Source organism: Carlito syrichta, unplaced genomic scaffold (genome assembly GCF_000164805.1).
Source record: "Carlito syrichta isolate Samal-C Ts95f unplaced genomic scaffold, Tarsius_syrichta-2.0.1 Scaffold302071, whole genome shotgun sequence".
Taxonomy (NCBI): domain Eukaryota; kingdom Metazoa; phylum Chordata; class Mammalia; order Primates; family Tarsiidae; genus Carlito; species Carlito syrichta.
In genome coordinates, this window is record NW_007246167.1 from 105,220 (window position 1) to 127,766 (window position 22,547).

A 22,547-nucleotide genomic window follows, 5' to 3' on the forward strand; every position below is an offset into this window, starting at 1 on the left:
GAGGTGATCTAATGGCCTGAGCTTTAAAAACCTGGGGTTAAGAGAAGGGTGAATAATATTGGAAGAAACAATGTGCATCAATAACACTTACACCATTTTCAGGCCTAGTAGGACAAGATACTTAAAAGAGAAAACAGCCACTGATTAAGAGAATTGCAATGGGAGCTTTGTCCTCAGGGAAGAACTAGTTATCAGAGGTAAGTGAGTATCCACAGAAGCAATGGAAGATCTAGATTTTTCAACAAATAAACTGTAAGTTCTAGTTCACAGTGAAGGAGATTTGGGATCAAATGTCTGATAGTGAATGAGGATCACTGAGAGATTCATGATTTTGATGAAGACTGATAAAATCAGGAATTAATTTAGGATGCCATACAAATAGTCTGTAGGGTTTTTAAGGCAGATTGCATTAGAGAGGTCATGTGTGTTGATGTGGGTAGGAGGGAAAAAGGAGTAAAGAGGAAATTATACTAAGGCATGAATATGAGTGGATGAAGATCACTGGAAGCATCCTAGAGGCTGTCTTAAATGGCAACAATTGCAGTTCATTTCATTTCAAATCCAGGTCTTTCCACTGTCCCGTGTTGAGTTGGAACAAATAACATTTGGAATCCCAGAACCCCTTTTTTAATGATGTCAATGGGAACTAGAAGTTGTGGATAAAAACAATCCTAGCAGTCCCACTCAAACTCTGCAGTTGAAGACATGAAGGTAGGAGGAGGCAGTAATGACATAAAGACAAGTAAAATTCTGGAGTCCCCTACTTTTTAATTCCTTTTTTAAAAAACTGCTCCCTATCACTTACATTATTTCCATCTTCTATTTTTCTGTTTCAATTCATTCTTAGACATCTATTTTAAAAAATCCAAGAGAAAAGAAAAGGTAGATTACCTACAACAGAATTAATACAGGAAGGTTTTGAAGAAGGAACTCATTGTGACAGAAGTGCTGTGGGTCAAGGAAGTATTTCCTGAACAGAATAAGACTATTCTCCTAAGTGAAGTTAGAATAGAAGCGGAAAACCAAATACCACATGTTCTTACTTAGTGGGAGCTAAGCTATGGATCTGCAAGGGCATGTAGAATTTTATTATAGAAATTGGAGGCTTAGAAGGAGAAAGATGAAAAGGGAGTAACATGTGAAATTTTACTTATATTCTCTATCTGTAAGGACAGTATTGTATGAGGTTAGCACCCTTCCAAAATCACTGAGAAATACACTTTATTAGACAGGAGAGAATACAAGCATATGGAATAGAATTGGGAATTCCAACTGTTAGGGGTTTCTCATTTTTCTTATCATTAATTAATTACAGCTTTGTTGAGTATCTCAGCAAATGTACCAAATATAGGACTCAGCTGAGGTTTTTCATTTAATAAGCACATACCTGCTATTGCCTATTGTCTTCTGAACTTTTCTCACCCTGACACAAGTACATTGTATTTTCAATATATAATGTTTTCATTATTGTACCACTGCACAACTACATTATAGCAGAGCTCCTTGTCTGCAGATGAGCAGTCAGTATAGGCATCACTATATGTCACTCCATAAAGTATTTTACTTGCATCTCTGTAGGCATCATGAAGGCACATACCGTCTTTTTATGTTATAAATACACCCAATATAGTCCCTGTGTATTTGATATATATACTTAGAATAAATGAATAAATGTGAACTTTTACAATGTTGGTGAAAGTGCTAAATAACTCAAGAACAAAATAGATTACTGAAAGATAAACTTGAGAAGATTCCCAGACCACATTAAAAAAAGGAAATGTTGGCGAGAATGCAGTGAAAAGGGAAACACTCATACTCTGTTGGTCAGAATTAACAAACAAAATTAACAAAACCCCTATGAAAAACAGTATAGAGAGTTCTCAAGTAACTAAAATTCAAACTACCATTTGACCCAGCAAGCCTGCTCTGAGGATTTACCCAAAGGAAATGTTTATTGCACTAGTTTCCACAGTAGCAAAGTCATTGAATCAACCTACGTATCCATCAACAGATGATTGGATAAATAAAATATGGCATATATACACCATGAAATACTATTCAGCCATAAAAAAGAGTGAAATTATGTCTTTTACAACAACATGGATGGAGCTGGAGGTCATAATCTTAAGTGAAATAACTTAGAAACAAAAAATCATATACAACATGATTTCACTTAAAAATGAGAGCTAGATAACAGATACACATAGGTATAAAGATGGAAATACAGAAACAGGGTACTACAAAAGAGGAAGCAGTGGAAGGAGTGGTGAGGGTTGAAAATTTTCCTATTAGCTACAGTGTTTACTAAATGGGTGATGGGCACACTACAAGCCCAAACCCTACCACTATGCAATACATCCATGTAACAAATCTGAACAAGTAACCCCCTGAATCTATAAAAATGAAACAGTTATTTAAAATTATAAGGAAAATTGTTGTAAACCTATAGCTCTATATGCTGCCAAATTATAAATTAAATGTAGAATAGCATTTAGTTTTGTATGAGCAAGACTTGAGCCCTTTTTGTTGAAAAAAAGTTAAGAATATTGCTCCATAAAAATATTTTTATTAAAAAATCCAAGAAAAAAGAAAAGATAGGTTATCTACAACAACAGAATTAATGCAGAAAGATTTTGAAGAAGGAACTCATTGTGGTGGAAGTGCTGTGGGTCAAGGAAGCATTTCCCAACCATAATAAGACCATTACCCTAAATGAAGTAAAACAGAAATGGAAAACCAAATACCGCATATTCTCACTTACTGGAAGCTAAGCCATGGACCTGCAAGGGCATGTAGAATTTTATTATAGAAATTGGAGGCTTAGAAGGAAGAAGACAAAAAGGGGGTAAGGTATGAAAAATCGTCTTTTGGATACAATGTGCATTAGTAGGGTTGATAGGTAGGCTTAAAGCCCAGACTTCTTCACCCCTGTGTAATACATTCATGTAACCAAAACCACTCATACCGCTAAAACTATTGAAATAAAAAATTAATAATTAAAGAAAGTTAGAGGACTCCATGAAAAAATGTATTAGGAAGAAAATAGATACCATTACAGAAATTGTATGATTTTAAAAATGTAGGTTTGACATATCTACATGCCTTAACAATGAGATGCGTAAAGATTTCCTACCAATTTATAAGAAAAATAAAGAAATCAGAGAAACAAAGGGTAAAGAATAATTTTAGGCTAGTCATAAACAAATAAATCGGAATCTGCCACAAATATAGGGAAAGATTTTCAATTGTTAGATAAAGTAATTATAAAGGATCAGCTTGTTTTAGTTGTGATAAAACACTTTTCTGAAAATTGCTAGAGTAGATTTCAAATGTTTGTACTGCAAAATAAAATGATAATATGCAACATGATAGATTTGTTAAATGATCTAATTTAGTTATTCAACATTGTAAAATTCTATTAAACATCACATTGTATCCCATAAATAAATAGAATTATTTTTGTCAATGAATACTTGTTTAAAAAAACTCAGAAATGAATGAGAAAATGTACATGGTTCAAAAAACACTTTTTATTTATTTTTTATTTTTTGAGTTGGAGTCTCACTCTGGCCCCCAGACTGGAGTGCAGTGGCCACTTCCAGTCACTGCAGCCTCCACCTGCTGGACTCTGGCGATCCTTCTGCCTCAGCCTTCCAAGTAGATGGAACCACAGGCGCACGCTACCACACCCGGCTCATTTTGATTTATTGTAGAGATGAGGTCTCACCAAGTTGCCCAGGCGGGTCTCCAACCCATGGGCGCAGGCAATCCAATCACCTCAGCCTCCCAAAGGCGTGGGATTACAGGCTGAGCCACCGAGCCCGGTCAAAAACAGTTTTTGAAAGCAAAATGAAAATATTTGAAAATGTTTAAAATACATATATTCTTCAAGAATTAAGAATATAAGTATTATAATGTAAATTGAAAGATTGTTGATAAAAACACAAAGCAGAAAAATATGGTTGAATAAATGATTTTACATCCTCTTTTTTTCTTTTAATTTTTCCATTTTGAAGAGGTGGGGTACAATTCAGGATTAGGTATACAAATGTTCATTATGCAGGTACCCTTGTTGACGAGGTGTGCCCCTCCCCCGCCCCGGAAAATTCCCACTACTGCCAATTCCACATTCACTCCCGTTCTGGCAGTTTCCCGCTACTGCAAATCTTTTTCTTACAGTACTATGATAATTGTTCAAGGTTCACTTATGATTGAGAACGTGATACTCCATTCTTTGTTTCTGTGATAGATTGCTCAGTATGTTGCTGTGAAGTTCATGATTTTGTCCTTCATTGTGGCTGTGTAATACTCCATTGTGTATACATACCACATTTTTTTTTAATCCAGATCTCTTTTGATGGGCAGCACGGTTGGTTCCATGTTCTTGCTACTGTGAACAATGATGCAATAAACATACATGTGCATGTATCTTTTTCATAGAGTGATTTGAGTTCAACAGGGTAAATTCCCAGTAGGGAGATTGCTGGGTCATATGGAAGGTTGATTTTTAGATCTTTTAGAAATTGTCTAACTGTTTTCCACAGTGGCTATACTAGTTTGCACTCCCACCAACAGTGTAGAAATATTCCCTTTTCCCTACATCCTCTCCCGCATCTTCTGTGATTGAGTTATTGATTATGGCCACCCTGACTGGAGTTAGGGGGTATCTAGGTGTAGTTCTAATTTGCATTTCTTTGATGACTAGTGTGACTGAGTACTTTTTCATGTATCTGTTGGCTGCTTGTATGTCTTCTTTTGAGAAGTGTCTATTCATATTTTTTGCCCACTTTGTAATGGGGTTGGGTTTTTTGTTTTGTTTTGTTTTGTTTTGTTTTGTTTGGCACATTTGCATTCCTTGTAGATCCTAGATGTTAGACCTTTGTCAGACAAACAGTTGGCAAATATTTTTTCCCATTCTGTGGGCTGTCTCCCTGCTCTCTTGATGGTTTCTTTGGCTTTAAAGAAGCTTGTCTGTTTGAGGAGGTCCCATTTGTCTATCTTATCTCTTATGCCATGGGCACTTGGGGTTTGATCAGGGATTGATTGCCAGTTCCAATTTCCATAAGGGTGTCTCCTGCATTTTTTAAGGTTCTTGTTATTTGAGGTTTTACGTTTAGGTCTTTGATGCATTTAGAATTGATTGTTTTGTATGGGGATAGGTAGGGGTCTTGTTTTAATCATCTGCATGTAGTCAGTTTTCCCAGCACCATTTACTCAATAGGTTCTCCTCTTCCCAGTGGTTCATGGTGGCGGTTTTGTCAAAAATGAGTCACTTGGAATTTGAGGTTTTGCTTCCAGAATCTCAATCTTGCAAATGTATAATATTATGGATTTTTATAAGGGGAAAATTAAAGCATATAATTATATGTATACAGATACATACATAAAAGTAGGCATCTTTCTATATATTGATTAATACAAATAAGCATGTAATGGCTTGTAGTTGTTTTTATATTTGTATGTGAACTTTGAAAAATTTTTGGTGAATAAATACCATTTTGTTACCACTAGAAAAATAAGTGATTTAATGGATATAACCAAGGGACATCATTGTTTATTAAAATTATGAGATGGAAGATTAATGGTAAACTGAATCCACAAACTATTCCCTGTTCTTAAGGAAACAAAACAAGGCATAATTTTTTAAAGGAGGGTTAAGGCTATTGTAACTTTAGTGTGATCATTCTTATCAATTCCATTATGTTAAAAGACATCAAGCACATTATATGATTCAATAGGAGGACACCACTATATGGTATTCTTATTTCTTTCTCAAAAAGATAATTTAAGATACACTTTTAAAAATTAAAAGTTCCCATGTTGATTTATGTTCACAACATGAACAATCACATATAACTAACATCTGGGGGAAAAAATTTATCTGCACCACAGAATTTTCTCTCATAGTCCTCAATTCACTATCCCTCCTCCTCTAAGTTACCCACTATGGTTTCACCACCACCTATAAAGTAGTCTTTCCTTTGATTAGTCTTATAGACCTAAATTCTGTCTATAGGACTCCAGAGAAGAGAAGAACTTGATAATTGGCAGCATGAGTAAGCTATCTAACAAATCCGGAAAATGGTACTCTAGAGGACAACTTTATTGGTCTTTGCAGTGATAAGTCGAGATGGGAAAAAAGAAGTAATTTGTTAACAATAAAAATGGACATAAGCATTACTAAAATAAATTGAATTTATGGTCCTTGATTGGATCCCAACTAGAATAAACTAGCTGTAAAACACATTTTAGAAAAATTGAGAAAATGTGAATATTTGAGTAATTATGATTTTAGGGTACTATTTTTAACTTTTTAAACATATTTTTAATTATTTTTGTTGGTATAAAAATTATATTGTGGTTATGTAGGACAATATATTTTTTGAGTTGCACACTGCAATATTAGGGGTGAAAGGTCATATTGATGACATTTTTAAATATTACAAAAATTAAATAAATATGATAAACTGTTAGTCATTGTACAATCTATATTAGACTATAAGTATATGAGCATTTTTATATGCTTCTCCTTTCTATATGATTAAATTTTTTTAAATATAAACTTTAAAGAGGGCACAAGTATATAACTCATGTAGGATATATTGCACAATGAGAAATGCATAATTAAAGCAATTGTTTCAGGTTTACATACATATCTTTGAATTTTTGTACATACTTTAATCACAGACATTTTATTCTTCACTAGACTTTACATTTACATGTCAATTTTGCTGATGTTGTTGCTAACATTTTAAAAGTTTAAATCTACACATTTTAAAAGTTTAATTCAAATGTCTTTACAAAGAATTTCACACTAATAGATACATTTGAAGTTGTTTCAATTTCAGTATTACTGGAACTCAGTAGGCTTCTTCCTTCTAACTTTCATTTTCTTTCACTTATAGAAAATCAATATGAAGTTCAGAGAGGACTTTTAGCTAAAGTTATATGAGATTAATACTTTATTCGTAGATATATGTACTTTATAATGATACTAAATAGACTTCTTACTCTTTAATTTCAAAACAGAAGTTTTTGAAAATATTACTTTATATCTGAATCTTTCTTATATTGCATAGACTCTTTTTCATTTTTAAAATGGTATTTGAATAGGTAAAGATTCACTTTATCATGCATATCTAACAAAAATATGATTCAATTCCAAATGTAATTATAAAAATAAGACCACAGATTGATAAAGGTCAGAGCACTCTAAGCTTAACATATACTCTGCTTTCAAAGGTCTAGTCTAGAATATTATTAAACTAGATTTTAGAAGTTTACTGTAATATTTGCATTTTGAGAGTGTAAGTCATGTATGTTAATGGTACAAATACTAATTATTTGGTGGTTATCTTAGTGCAAAATTCTTAAAGTTCAAGCATACAAGGGAGGACGCAAAAAAACCTGAAATTATCTTTTGGAGGGTGGGCCCCTTATAGTCCAGGTTTCCCCCTTCAGGTAAGTGTTTAGGAACCCACTAGCATCAGTATACCAGCTTGCGTTGATGTGAGAGGCATCTTTTGGCTTCAGAGAAATATTTTTTTTGGAGATTTCTTTCAACGTGTTTGCCCATTTCATGATGGGTGATTTACAAGCACAGATGCCCACACTGTGCTTAGCATACAGCAGTTTTGGACCCAAAATAGCATGACCCTTTCTTTTCACCCTATCTCACACCAAGCAACTTTTTTGCTTCCCTGAAAAAAGTCCTTAAAGGAAAATGTTTGCTGAAGTAGAAAAGGTGGAACAAGAAAATGGCAGAAGCACTAAAGGGTATCAAAACTGACCAGTTCAAACACTGTTTTAAGCAGTAGAAAAAAGTATCTCAATAGGCGTTTGCATCAACGAAGGGTACTTTGAAAGTGACAAGTTTAAGCATGTAAGAATAAATACACTCTTTTGATAAATAAATTATGGTTTTTGGAGTTCTTTCCTCATACTTGGAGTTTTATTGCTATAATAATCATAGAGTAGCTTCTTCTGTTTGTGAGTCTTCCAGTTTAAACTGAACTTTAGTGTGAACTTGAATGATATTCTTGAAAATTCGCTAGATAATATGGTATACACTGAGCTTTCTGTTATAATAATACTACAAAGACTTTCTATAGATCTGTAGCTCAGTTTGAAGTAGAGAAATAAAATGGTTTAAAACATAGTTAGGCAATCTGATATTTTAGATCATTTCAACTCAGTTAGAACCAATTCAAACTCACAAAATAAGTACCATTTATTGATTTGTTTATTTAAAGATACACACAGTTCCCTTGAAATTTCAATGATCTTAATTGTACTTACTGACATTTATTTGGTCACTTGTTATGGAGAGGTCTTATTGAGCTGCTGCTTGTTCTTTTCAGCAAGTAGTGAATTTCAATTTACTCTTCCTCTGCAAGAAAATAGAAATTGGTTTCTCGGTCCTTGCGTACCTTGCATCAGAAAAGAAATTCCGACACAACAAATCCTACTTACAAAGTTCTGTTTTTATTTTCTTTTGATCTTTTCTTCAGAATCTATATCCATGGATTTATTTAAATATAAGTACCAACATTATTTGCATAATAAATAAATTGATCTAAATTATTGAATGATAAAAATGTATGTACTATGGAGTATGCATCTCATTAATAGCACCAAATAGTCTACAGCTTGTGAATGTGGTAATAGGGCTCTGCCATATAATTTTTTCTAAACATTACATAGCACAATTTGCCACAATGATTTACATTATTTATTAGCAATGTATTTACCATGTAGAATCATACTGCATGTGCAACTGATTAAATGTTTTGTTTGGATTTAGGAAAATGCAATTTAGAAAAGATTATAGATCTTCTTCTTCTGCACATCAAAGCAACAGACGTTTCTGGTGAAATTGTGAAGTCCAGTCTATATTTTGTTGATACTGCACCTAACCACAGGAAACTAAAAGAAATATTACAATACATTAAAAAATGACAAGAGGTTGTGCTAGAACAGAAACAAGGTCAGCACTATAGAAAAATAAAAATAAATTGTGAAGTGTAAAGGCAACAAAAGTATAAATTGTTCATGTTAGATGAGGATACACATATTTATAGAAAACCTGTGGTTTTAAATAGAGGTCCCTAGAGGGCAAAGATTATATTCAAATTACCCTGAGAAATTTACATGTGAAATATCTCAGAATTTTAAGCTAAGTTTAGCACTTGAAAATGAAATTAATAAAAATAAATTAGTTAAGAAAAATTTAGTTTCTTATAGCTCTGGGCCTTTATAACAATCCGGGAATAACTTTTAGCAATGCATTAATCCCCTCCGATTGTTTGAAAATATCTAGAAAGAGAAGTGATATAGGTAGTGAGATATTTAAAGGAAAAAGTCAAAGAGCTGGAATCCAAAGTTATTTTTAGCCTTGCCTTGCCAATTGGCAATGAACCAAAATGATGGCCACTAGAGAGTTGCACTCTACTTCAGGAGTCAAAAGAAATCAGTTTTCCTTGTGTCTGTTATGGGTAAATATGTCAATACTTCCTAAACATTTTTGTAGTGATTTGGCTATAGGCGATGTGTTTATTTGGTTTAATATACACATATAACATCAAGTGAAGTAAAATTTTTGGAAATATGATTAATAGAAATAATAATTCTCTTTCAGGCTATTTTACTTTATTTTTATTTCAATAGCTTTAGAAAGTGCAAATGGTTTCTACTACATCTAAATATGTCTATAAATACATATATGTGTCGATGTGTCTCTGTGTCTGCACAAATGTATGTACAAATATATTACCTAGGGTCGAATTAAGTGATGAAAATGAATGTAAGGGGTGAATTGCACCAAAATGTTGTTTCAGAGATACCATATCATAACCTCCATTAGACTTCTTTCATTTCGTAAATTTTTGGTTTATGTGTGTACACATATTTTGACTCCTATGCAGAGACTTATCTACTTGAATTCTGGTTTGAAAAGTCATTTCCATCACCACATGTTGATGCCCCTCCCCTCTCCTCCCCCTTCTCCCCTCCCTTTCCTTCCTCTCCCTTCCCCTCCTCTTCTTTCCCTTCTTCTCCCCTCTACCCTCTTTGAGTCCTAGATGGCAAAGGAACCTCCTGCTCCCCTTGTCTGCCCCAGTAAGTGTGCTTCCTGCTTGTTGGAGTCTGGTTGAAGCTACATGACTTGGATGCCACCTCTAATCCCATTTTCCACCTGCATTCTTGATTTTGTTAACCACTTTTGAAATAAAAATACAGCATGATGCTAATGTGCTAAGGAGTTCCAGAGATAACCATATAATTTCAAAATGATACTGATTTTGTTTATATGGGGCATAATCTTTTACAGTCCTTAGTCTTTATTTGAAGCATTGCAAAGTGGATTTTTATGAAAGGTATTATAATGGACTATTCTTCATAACAGATCTGAATGTTAACTGGTCAGAGTCTTCACTCTCCATTAAAATATTTAAAAAGCTAATTGCCCGTGCCATAAGAGTTAGATAGACAAGTGGGACCTCATCAAACTGAAAAGCTTCTGTGAAGTCAAAGAAACCACCAAGAGAGCAGGGAGACAGCCTGCAGAATGGGAAAAAATATTTGCCAACTGTATATCTGACAAAGGCCTAAAATCTAGGATCTACAAGGAACTCAAACGTGCCAGGAAAAAAAAATAGCCCCATTACAAAGTGGACAAAAGATATGCATAGACATTTTTCAAATGAAGACATACGAGCAGCCAGCAGAAACATAAAAAAAATGCTCACTAATCATGGAAGAAATGCAAATTAAAACTACACTGCGATATCCCCTAACTCCAGTCATGATGGCCATCATCAATAACTCAAAAGACAATAGATACTGGAAAGGAAGCAAGGAAAAGGGAACATTTCTACACTGTTGGTGGGAGTGTAAACGAATACAACCTCTGTGGGAAACAGTGTGGCAATTCCTATAAGTTCTAAAAATGGACCTTGCATATGACCCTGCAATTGTCCTATTGGGATTATACTCAGTGGAAATCAAATCACTCTATGAAAAAGATACCTACACACTTATGTTTATTGCAGCATTGTTCACAATAGCAAAAGCATGGAACCAACCATGCTGCCCATCCAAAGAGGACTGGATAAAAAAAAATGTGGAGCATATATACAATGGAATATTATGCAGACATAAAGAAGGATAAAATTATGAATTTTACAGCAACCTGGATGGATTCAGAGTCTATATTACTGAGTGATCTATCACAGAAACAAAAACTGAGTATCACATGTTCTCACTCATAAATGGATCTTGAACAATTATAATACTATTAGAAAAGGATTGGCAGTAGTGGGAAACTGCTGTGGGAGCGGGGCACCTCATCAACAAGGGTACGTGCATAATGAACATTTGTATACCTAACCCTGAATTGTACCACACATCTTTAAAATAAAAAAAATTTAAAAAATTTAAAAACTTTTGAGAAGATTTTTTTTTTAAGTGCAAACGGGTTTGGTTACATGAATGCATTGTTAGCTGCAAAGAAATCTGGGCTTTAAGTTTACCTACCACACGCATCTGTGCACATTGTACCTGGCAGGTGATATTTCATCCTTCACCTTTTTCCATCCTTCTGGTTCTGAGTCTACAATGTTTATTACAGCATTCTGTATGCCTTTGCAGATTCTTACTTTATCTCCCACTTATAAGAACATGCACTGATTAGTTTTCTGCTCCTGTAGTAGTTCACTCAGGATAATGTTCTCCATGGACATTATTTCATTCTTTTTCTATTGTTGAATAAAATCTCTAAGAGCTTGATAAACTCTGAGATCACTGAAAACAATAAACGTTGAAACTTCTAGTCCTGAGGACCAGCCTCTAAACTCTGGTTCTTAAACTATTTTCTTAAGGGGCTATGCAAACAGTATATTTTCTTACTCAATAATATTTATAGAGTGCTTAATAAGTCTCAGCCACTTTCTTAGGTTTTGTTTTTTATTTATTTATTTAATATATTTTTATATTTTTTATTTTTTTTAATTTTAAAATTGTGGGGTACATTTCAGGGATCGGTATACAAATATTCATTGTGCAAGGACCCTTGTTGATGAGGTGTGTCCCCTCCCCCCCAATCCCCAGGCAGATTTCAGCTGAGTTAAAGTTAAGTGGTCTCAGATCTTATGGGTTTAGGAACTTTGAAAAATAAAGTTTATTGAATTAATAACACGAAGTATATTAAGATTTCTAGATAATACTATTACAAATCAGCAATAGCAAAATAGAATATGACCAATGGTTGAGAATTTCGTGTATTGCATTTTAATATTAACAATGTTTTCTAAAAATAAAAGAAAATAGATGTTACATAACCAAAGCACACTGAGCCTTTTTTTTTAGTTAACATGGCTTTGATCTACTAACCAGATTACAGGCCCAAGAGTACTATTAGATTTAAGAACTAAGCTTCCAGCTGCCAATACTCTGTCAAGAATCCAGATGGTGCTTTTGGCAGAACACATTTTCAGTAACTTGGCATCATTTAATTTCATCATTAGTGAAGAGAGCTTCATAAATTGAGTGTATTGTTTTATAACCAAGAGTTTCAGTATACTTAATTATTTTCACTACATTGAAACTATACAAAGCATGAATATGTATATTTAAGGTAAAATAACTTTCTAAGAAAAGTTAATACTTAAGTGTTAGTATTGAAATGGGATCACACTTTCTTCAAAGCTTGTTGAATTTTATGAAGGCAAATGCCATATTATTATGCTCCCAATTTCAAGCTTCTTTTTGAGTTGTTGTTTAACACAAAAATGCTTTAAGGTAGACAATCCAATCCTAGTAATGTGGGAGCATTAACTAACTCAATGCAATTTGAGGTTAATATAACCTAGTCCTGCTGTGATCCTATCCCAGTATTGTACATGGAACCCTTTCTTCTATTTTCTTCAAAATGCCCGAAACCCTTAATATAAGTATTGGTCACTTCTCTCTACCTGCACTGACATTCATGGTGTTCTTTATAATGTCAATGAATTTTCACTAATTCCTAATTGCCTACTTTTTTCTTAAAATTCACTGTTTACTCAATGAGTTTATTCAAGGATCCCAGACACCATAAATTTCATTTTCTTGTACACCGTGTTACTTATTTTTTTACTCTGCACTTATCAGTTGGACATTTATCTTCCACTATGGATCTAAACAATTCACCAAGAAATGTGAAAATACACGACTTAAAATAACCCATAATTCTCCCAAAGCTCAAGAATGTAGTTAAACACTAAGTAGTGAAGATACTTGATGGTATGGGTCACTAACACTATAACAGTTTCCCTAGAAAACTGACTCTGAGGTGGAGAATAATTAGCAGGTGTTTTTCTAAGAAGTGTTTCTGGTTTCTGGGATCAAAATGGAGAGTGGGAAAGGGAAAGTAAAGAGAGAAGTCCTTTGTGATATGGTCTGAACGGAGGCTTCAGTTTGTTTCACTGGGAATTTTGAAAAGAGGAAGGCCTATAGACTTGTCCAAAATTGGGACAAGCTAAATAATTAATATTCCCATGTCTTACCAACCATTGGATGTGACCTGACTATTTTCAAAAGAGCTGATAGCTGAGGCCTTTTTACCAGCAGCACTCCCAGACATCCTTCAGTCCTAAAGGGGCACCGGGCCGATACATGGCAGCATCCATTCCAGATACTCCTCTCTCATGTTACCCAATGAAGTATTCCTGTCAGTATACTTCATTGGCTGAGAACATGAAATAGTGCTCAGAGAATGAGGAGAGATATTTAGTGTTATCTCATTGATTTATTTTAAACATACAAAGATATATACTTGCATATAAATACATATAAAATAATCATTTTAAGATATAGCTTAACTATCATTTCTAGTTGTCATTACTTCTTACAATTACACATACACACATACACATATAATTTTGTTATTTACAAAAATATTTTATTTAAAAATTTCTTTTAAATGAGGGTTAACATGAATAGGATGTATTCCAAAATGCCTGAAAGAGATGCTATATACCGCTGTGTCTTCTCAGTTATGCTTCTATGTAACTTTGTACTACAGTTTTTCTGTACTTAATCATTTATTCCTACTGCCAGTTCATAAAGTCATAGATGAAAGAGATTCTGGATGTCTCAGCACAATTTCAGTAGCTTGTATTGTGCATTATATATCGAAATACACTAGAACTTCATATGCTGAGATGAATAGCACAGTTGTAAGGTGTTTTGAACAACTTTGTTATCTATTTTGTAAAGCTTTTGAAGTATTTATGTCTTTTTATAATGCACATTTTCTTTCTCAAAAGAAATGTTTTTGTTTTCTAAAAAAACATTAAAATCGTCAAGCAGAAATTCTGTGAGATTTCTATGGTATCTAACCTTAAAAGTGACATGTAAGCTGCTCTGTTGATTTGACAACATGGTTTGATACTCTTTCAATCTGATGCTTAGATCACCATGGTTTCAATTAGTCCCAATTTAATGACAGTCATGTTTTTTTTAACATAACCTAATATAGTGAGAGGTGAGCTGGACTGAGACCACCAATTCACGGAAGATTGGCCAACAGATAGTAAACAGATGGTAACCACTTCCAGTCAATTCAAATGTGGGATGGAAATCAAACAGTGACCATAAGATAGAATCTACATGCTTTTCTTTAATTTATTTAATATTAAGTACATGTTTGTGGTATAGAGATTATCAGTAAAGCTGTTATTAAAAGATTATCCTTTTGTTATATATGTGAATGAATTATTGAAAGTATTTTCAACTTAGATGATTAATAAATATAATTATAATTTTGAGAATATAAAACATACATATTTAAAATGTGTTTCTCAGTGATATTCTAATTTTAGCAACAATAATACAATAATAATGTAATTTTGGTATAAATGAAATTAATGGTGGTAGCTCATTTTGCCTCAACATTTAATGATTATATAAAAACTATTTAATGTGGACACTAGAATGTTTTATACATATGGGCAAAGACACTACCTTCCTGTTCATTGCTATTCCTTTAGCACTTAGTATAGTGTCTGATTAATGGGTAAGCCCAATAAATATTTGCTAAATAAGCGAATAAACATATATATTAAGTGCAATTTACTGAATCTATCTGTATTAAAATCTTGTATGTATATCCTAAATTTACTGAATAATATTTGACTTTGTGTACAGACAGAGGTAAATGTATTCAGAGTACATATTCTTTTGCAAAATGTATGATTTATTGCTGGTCAAAATATGTAATTGAAATATCTTTTTGAAATACATTTATGTAAATTATGACACAAATAGCAGTAATTAATTTCTTGGTTTAAATTAATTTGGAAAATTAGTAGATTTCTCTTTGCATCATTTAAAAGTATTATTTTTTATATTGAAACTGTTTTGTTATATGTGGAAGGGCATAGTATAATGTCATTGGCAGTGTTCTTCATAATTCTTAAAATGCACTAAATGATATTCTATCTGCACCATTAGGTTACCGTACAGCACTGTCCTTTGAGAATAAGGTTTTGCTATCATTTCTGGTTGTAATTACTTCTGCAAAAACTGTATAGGCTTATTGAAATGACGTGATGTGTGAAGGTTGAGAAGACAATGCCCACGGTCACTGTAAATAACCACAGCTTGACTGCATGGCATGTTTATTTCACATAAGCTTTTACAAGGTGCCATATTTGTGAGTGTGATTTTTAAAAAAATTTTAGAATTTATTATTTCTCTATAAAAGTCTGAAGTTAGAGATTTCCTGTAACTCAGAGTTTTGCAACCTCAGCACTTTTGACATTTTGAACCAGGTAATTATTTGCTTTGAAGATGAGTTGTACGTGGTTGGATGTTTAGTAACATCTCTTGTCCCCACTTGAGTAGTGAAAATTGAAAACATTATTAGTCATTGCCAAATATTCTACAGAGTGAGATCAATTCTGGTTGAAAACCACTGCATACCCTTTTCTCCTTATTGTACATGTGAGTGTGTATATGAGAATTTTTAGGGGCATTTTAGTATTTTCCCAATTATACTAGGCTCAAAGTTAAGAATGCTGTGCTAAGTGCTACATCACTTAATATGCCACAGTGCCACCTAAATGGGAACCAGGCACCTTTGCCCAAAGACTTTCTTAGAGGTAGAACTAACGCTACTTCGCCAATTATTTCATCCTTCCCTCTATATACTGGACTGTAGGAGAAGAGAATGATCACCAAGGTGATTCCTTCACTTGTGGGAGCGTAGAGTTTGTTGTGAAAGCCTTCTTCACATCAGGGAAGTGCTGAGGGGAGCTATACAAGTGCTTTCTCAAGTATGAACATGGGCACTATGGAGGAGTCAATATTAAATTACTATATAGCTGGACGCAATGGCTCACTCCTATAATCCCAGCAATTTTGGAGGCTGAGGTAAGATTACTTGAGCCCAGAGGTTCGAGACTAGTCTGGGTGACATAATGAGACTTTTCTCTCCAAAAAAATAAAAAATAAATTGCTGGTGATGCAAACCTGTAGTCCCAGCTACTCTCAAGGTTGAGGCATAAGAATTGCAAGTCTAAGAAGTCAAGGTTTCAGTGAGCCACTGCATTCCAGTTTGGATGACAGAGTGAGGCACTGACTCAAAAATCTAAACTAAACTAAACAAAAAATGTACAAATAAACACGTAGCTTAACCAGTTACCTGTTATTGTGAATTTTAGTGGTTTCCAGTGTTTGATGGTTATGCATGAAGATTCTTGTCTAAGGTTGTGTGTGTGTGTGTGTGTGTGTGAGAGAGAGAGAGAGAGAGAGAGAGAGAGAGAGAGAGAGAGAGAGAGAGAGTGTGTGTGTGTGTGTGTGTGTGTGTGTGTGTGTGTGTGTGTGTTCACTTCTTTTGTAAAAATATCAAGGAATAAACTTTTTGGATCAGGGAGGGAAAGATATAAATTTAAGTACTTAAGGAACAGCCACAACTTTTTTGAAGGCATCAAAGTTCTGTTATTATTTTGTCATAGAGGCATCAAAAAGTCATAAAAAGAGGATGGTGACTTGGCCGTGTTACTCTTTTCTCTCTTTCCTCTCTCTGCTCCAAGCTACTGGCGCTACTAGGGCCTTAATGAAGAGAATAACTGCATCTTTAGAATTGACAAGAGATTAGAGGTTTAAAATGATTGGACAAAGTTTTACTACTAAAACTTACTCAAAATTTGTGAAATCTGCCACGGATAGTACTATAGTAGGGAAATGACAAACCATAGTTTATAGAAAACACTGGGGAAAAGGAAAACTCTTCTAAAGCGTTGAGACTATTGAATAAACTTGTTAAATAGACACATAAATACACATTTACACATTAAAATAGCGGTTGCAAAATTCTAATGTAGAGTCAAAATTTAGAAATCAAAATGAAATTTATTTTAACAGACCTTAACTTAGCTTTGGAACTGTCATTTTTTCTAATGGAGCTTAAAAAACAAAACAAAAATCAACTTTTATTTTCCTTTTTGCTAAGACCTGTTGTTGTTACGATTATTGTTGCTGTTATTGCTATTTTGAGCAAGAGTCTCACTTTGTTGCTCAGGGTAGGGTGCAGTGGCAACTCATGACCTGCTGGGCTCAGGTGATCCTTCTGTTTCAGCAGTCCAAGCTGGAACCACAGCACGCACCACCATGCCCGGCTAATTTTTTGGTTTATTGTAGAGATGAGATTTCACCAAGTTTTCTAGGCTGATCTTGAACTCTTGGACTCAGGCAATCCTCTTGCCTCCGCCTCCTAAAGTGCTGGGATTACAGGCATGAGCCACAGAACCCAGCCAAAATCAACCTTATAGGCATGACTCTTTAAATATATCGGTCACTTTGGGGTTAATATTGGGTTTTTCTGTAAAATTAATTCAATTTTAATATTCAAACATAATCAAGTTGAGACTATTTTCTTCTTACTCTCTTTGCTCAGATAAGGTAAATGAAGTCCCCAAGGACATACATGCACAACCCCGATATCAGTGAAGAAGCATGTGGTCTGTGGAGGAGTGGTCACAATCATGCTTAGTTTTCAGTGATGCTTCAGGTTTTCTTTTCACTTTTTTGAGTCGGAGTCTCACTTCGTCGCCCAGACTGGAGTGCAGTGGCCACTCCCGGCCGCCGCAGCCTCGACCCGCTGGACTCCGGGGATCCTCCCGCCTCAGCCTTCCGAGTAGCCGGAACTACCGGCGCGCGCTACCACGCCTGGCTAATTTTTGATTTATTGTAGAGACGAGGTCTCGCCAAGTTGCCCAGGCGGGTGTCGAACCTGCGGGCTCAGGAAATCCACTCACCTCGGGCTCCGAAAGCGCTGGGATTATCGGCTGAGCCACCGAGCCCGACCAGGCTTCAGTTTTCCAGCATCAACTTCCGTCCTCCCTATGTCTGCTGCCCAAGTCTCCAAGCTGTTATATTGCAGGTAAGATGAAAAATTAGAGAGCTCAGATAGGCCCATAATGATAGTATCAAATAGTTCTTAACCGTGTTGCTGAGGCCTCAACTTAGCTTTGTCCTAGCCCTGGTTCTTTAATTTTGAGCTATTTATCCCAGGATTTCTGATAGAAGGTGCACTTTGGCAAAGTTAATTTGGTTCTTTGAAATTTTCGCTCAAGCCTTTGGAGGCATGCTTTAGTTTAGTTTAAAAGTATCTGCTACCTGTTTTCCTTTTAGAGTTACTGCTAATACTTCCTGTAAATTTTCTTATATTTGAGTTCCACTTGCTTAAGCCCATTATGTAAATACTTCTTTACATATTTTAACCAAATAACCAAATAGACATTTTCAGAATCTATGAATATTATGAAAGCTCACATTCTGTCATATATTTGAACTTTGTCCCCGAGTTTTCTTGTAGAATCTGTTTTCTAGTTAGCACTTAATTTTGCTATGCAACATGGTATAGAATCTAGAAAATTCATTTAATGAAAACCAAGGTAAACGATACATATTTGCAAATATGCTAAAAGTAAGAAATTTGATTAAAATTATAAATATAATATACTACAATTAAAACTAACACTATAGAAACACAACCAATGCATCTTTTTATCATGCTACATCTTCCTCAAGAGAATTTCTAAAGAAAAACTGTAGTATTTGATATGAAATAAGACACCAGAAAGGCATGATGACTGTGGTTACATTTTATTTTTATGCCATTTGTGACAATAGATGTCTGATATATAGAAAGAATTTCCAATGTTAATTGTGCATACAAACAACTTTGGTCTTATGCCAATTGTAAAATGTCATTAGTTTACTTCTATCTTTCACATATAAAATGAAATATATGTTGAAAGTTTTAATTTTTTTCTCAAAAAACCTGAATTTTATTTTTTCCCAAAGACAGTATTTGATGCTAATTTTCTTTCTGTTAATGTATGTGTCAAACTTAACAATCATAAATGTTAGACATATTTTTATTTTACTTTTTTTGATCATTTATTAATACTCTCCTGGCTGTTGACAGGATTCAGTTTTTGGAGGAGTACCATCCTGAGATCCTCGGTCCTTTGTTTCTGGTGGGAAGGCGAATCAGTCATTTTCCATTTGGATCTCTCTATAACATAGCTTATTTCATTAATGCCAGGAAGAGTGAGAGTCAACAAAGAGAGTCATCTAATAGGACAAAAGTTGGGATTTTAAGTGACATAATAACGGATATGACATTTTCCAGATTCTATTAGAAGCAAGTCATAGGTTCCAACCACACTCCAGGGGAGATTCCACAAGGTCATGAATATTAGAAGATGGGGAAAATTGGAAGCCATTTTACACTCAACCTTTCAAGACAATGTTTTTATTTTCATTGGTTTTAGAGAATGAACTTACTGCATGTGCTTTTGAAGTATTTTTTAGAGTTATGATGTTTATGTTACATGCAACTTCAACTCACAGAGTAGAAATGGTTTTTAGTCCCTGAATATTCACTAGTAAAATAAGACATGGTTCATAAATAAGTTCACCCATAGAAAATCCATTATTTTATCTAACATATTTTCTGGGTTCTTTAAAAGGAGAAAGAGAAAACTTACTTTGAACAATGACTATAAGTGCTGGTGTAGGAATCTTAATGATATCTTTTTATATCAGTATGAATATTGTAGAAATTATCTTTAAACGTTTGTCACTAAGGCTTATTTTAATACAAAGATAAAAAGTATTCTTTAGTCTTAGAAGTACTTGCTGATTCTTGAGATTATAGGTTAGAAAGACTCAAATACATACATGTATATATGCATGCATAAATACCTACATCCATACATATGCATAAATAAATAATCAAATAACTCTTGTTTAAAAAATAAAAATTATAATGCTGAATGGAAGACAAAGGAGAAAGAAGACTATAACAGGCTGATAAACAACCAAAAAAGCTTAAGGTTTATGGATTAAATTAGTGAGATATATAAGTGCTCAAGAGTTTTAGGACTAACCATTCTAATCTCTCATTTTTTCGTTAAGTTTTTAAGTGCTCAAGTGTTTTATAATGTGACCAAAATTAGATTATAAAATATCATACTAAGTTTATCTTTAAATTTATCGAAGATATCTGGCAAATGCCTCTTGTGATTAATGAAAAAAAAAAGATTGCATTTAAAAACGGACTATATTCTGAATAGAGAATAACTTGTGTGAGGTGAGATTCCAAGAACTTTAAGGCAGAGGCAATAAAAGCCCCCTAAAATTCATGGAAAGCACAATCAAGCCCTAGACATTCTATAGAAGACATCTTAAAGGACAAACTTTAGGCAAATCAAACTGAAATTTAAATGACTCTATGGAGAGGATATTCTAATCCTTGTCTTATAATGCAGATATTGAATCTTGGAGATGATGATGATTCACCTAAGATACCTCAGTAGTTACCAGACTAGGATTCAAACTTAGGTGACTCTAAATTGACATCAAATGCTACTTCCACTACAATTTATATGAATACCCCAATGGAGAAAACTGGAAGCAGCTGTAATGGTGTGAGGAAGGGTGTACTTAAACTTATCTCTGTATAGTGTGTGTGTGTGTGTGTGTGTGTGTGTGTGTGTGTGTCTGTGTTTGATTCATGTATGTAAGGTAAATGGTAGTCAATAATCAAGCAGTAAGTATTTTTGAAGACCAAGCCTTATTGACAGCACAGTCAGGTTGCAATGGAATTGGTATGCCACACAGTTTTTAGGTGTAAAAAAGTGAGAAAATTCAAACCGTTTAAACAGTTTCCTTTTGGCAGATGATGTATGACTATAGTATTACAGGGGGGTGATGTAACAAATAATTTTACTCAAATATTTAATTAAAATAGCGTGAGTTTTAACACTGGAGAATATAATTATTATGCACAGTAACTCATGACTGTGTCATATATTATATGTCTGGGACAAATTGTAAGATACAATAATACATTTTTCTCTAGCTTTTGAAAAGGTTTTTGGAAAATTATATGTAACTCCTTTAATAAGGAAGAAAATTAAAGAGATCAGTTTTCCCAAAATACACTGATATTAGTATGCTTGTAAAAATTGGAACTTCGAGCATCATTTGGGCAATTAAATAAAATGACTTATTAATTCAGAAGAAAGGCTTGCATAAATGTGAACTGGTGTATGAAGAATAATTAAATTGCAATTCCAAAAGGTTAATGCAGCAATTTACTTGTCCTGATTTTAAAATTTAGATAATAGTGCAGATTTTTGCAATATGGCAAGCCAATCTATGATTTATTTTCCAATATGTTTGGGAATTGTACATCTGTGTTAAGGTTTTTGCATGTTGTCTCACAATAATATATTTGATATCAATTATTTTTATACACTGCATGCCAAATTGAATTAGCATTTGGGTTTCAATAGTTTATAACTATTCTATGTGCAATAATGATAAAATCCATTTGTGTATAAGTTGGTTGATTATTGTTTTGTAAAAGACTAAATAGTGAGTTTATGCGTAATTATGCTATAACAGATATTTAGTTTTTCTTATTTAGTACTCTTATAGTTTCACTTTATTCTGGTCACATTCAATGCTCAGCAAATTTTGTTGATTTGTTGATTTATTTTATTTTACTTTTTCTCCTTTGACAACTGATAGTACTGAAGAGGTTTCTGAAAAACAAACAAAAATTACTTATTTTTAAATTTTCAAATAATAAAATATGTAAGGAAATTCTTATTTATCAAATTGAATAAACCATAAACTCTCACAACCAAAATTAAGAACTATTATATGTTACTATAGTATAATTACAGTATGCATTTTTATTATTTTTCTACGATTGTTATTTTTTATAGTCGAGACTGGTAAATGCTTTTCAGTTCATTTTACACAGCACTATTCTAAAATGTAAGCGTGTGTATTATTTAAATTTTTATGCTGCTATATGTTCTATAAGTACTATGTAATTTGGAAATCAATTTACACTTAGCCTTTTGCTAAAAAAATTAAGTTTGTGAGAATCTGTTTTATTACTTTTACAACAAATAAATTTTAAAAATGTTATTCTTTAAAGTATTTTTCTGACAGAATGAACTAGATAATAAAGAATTCTTTTG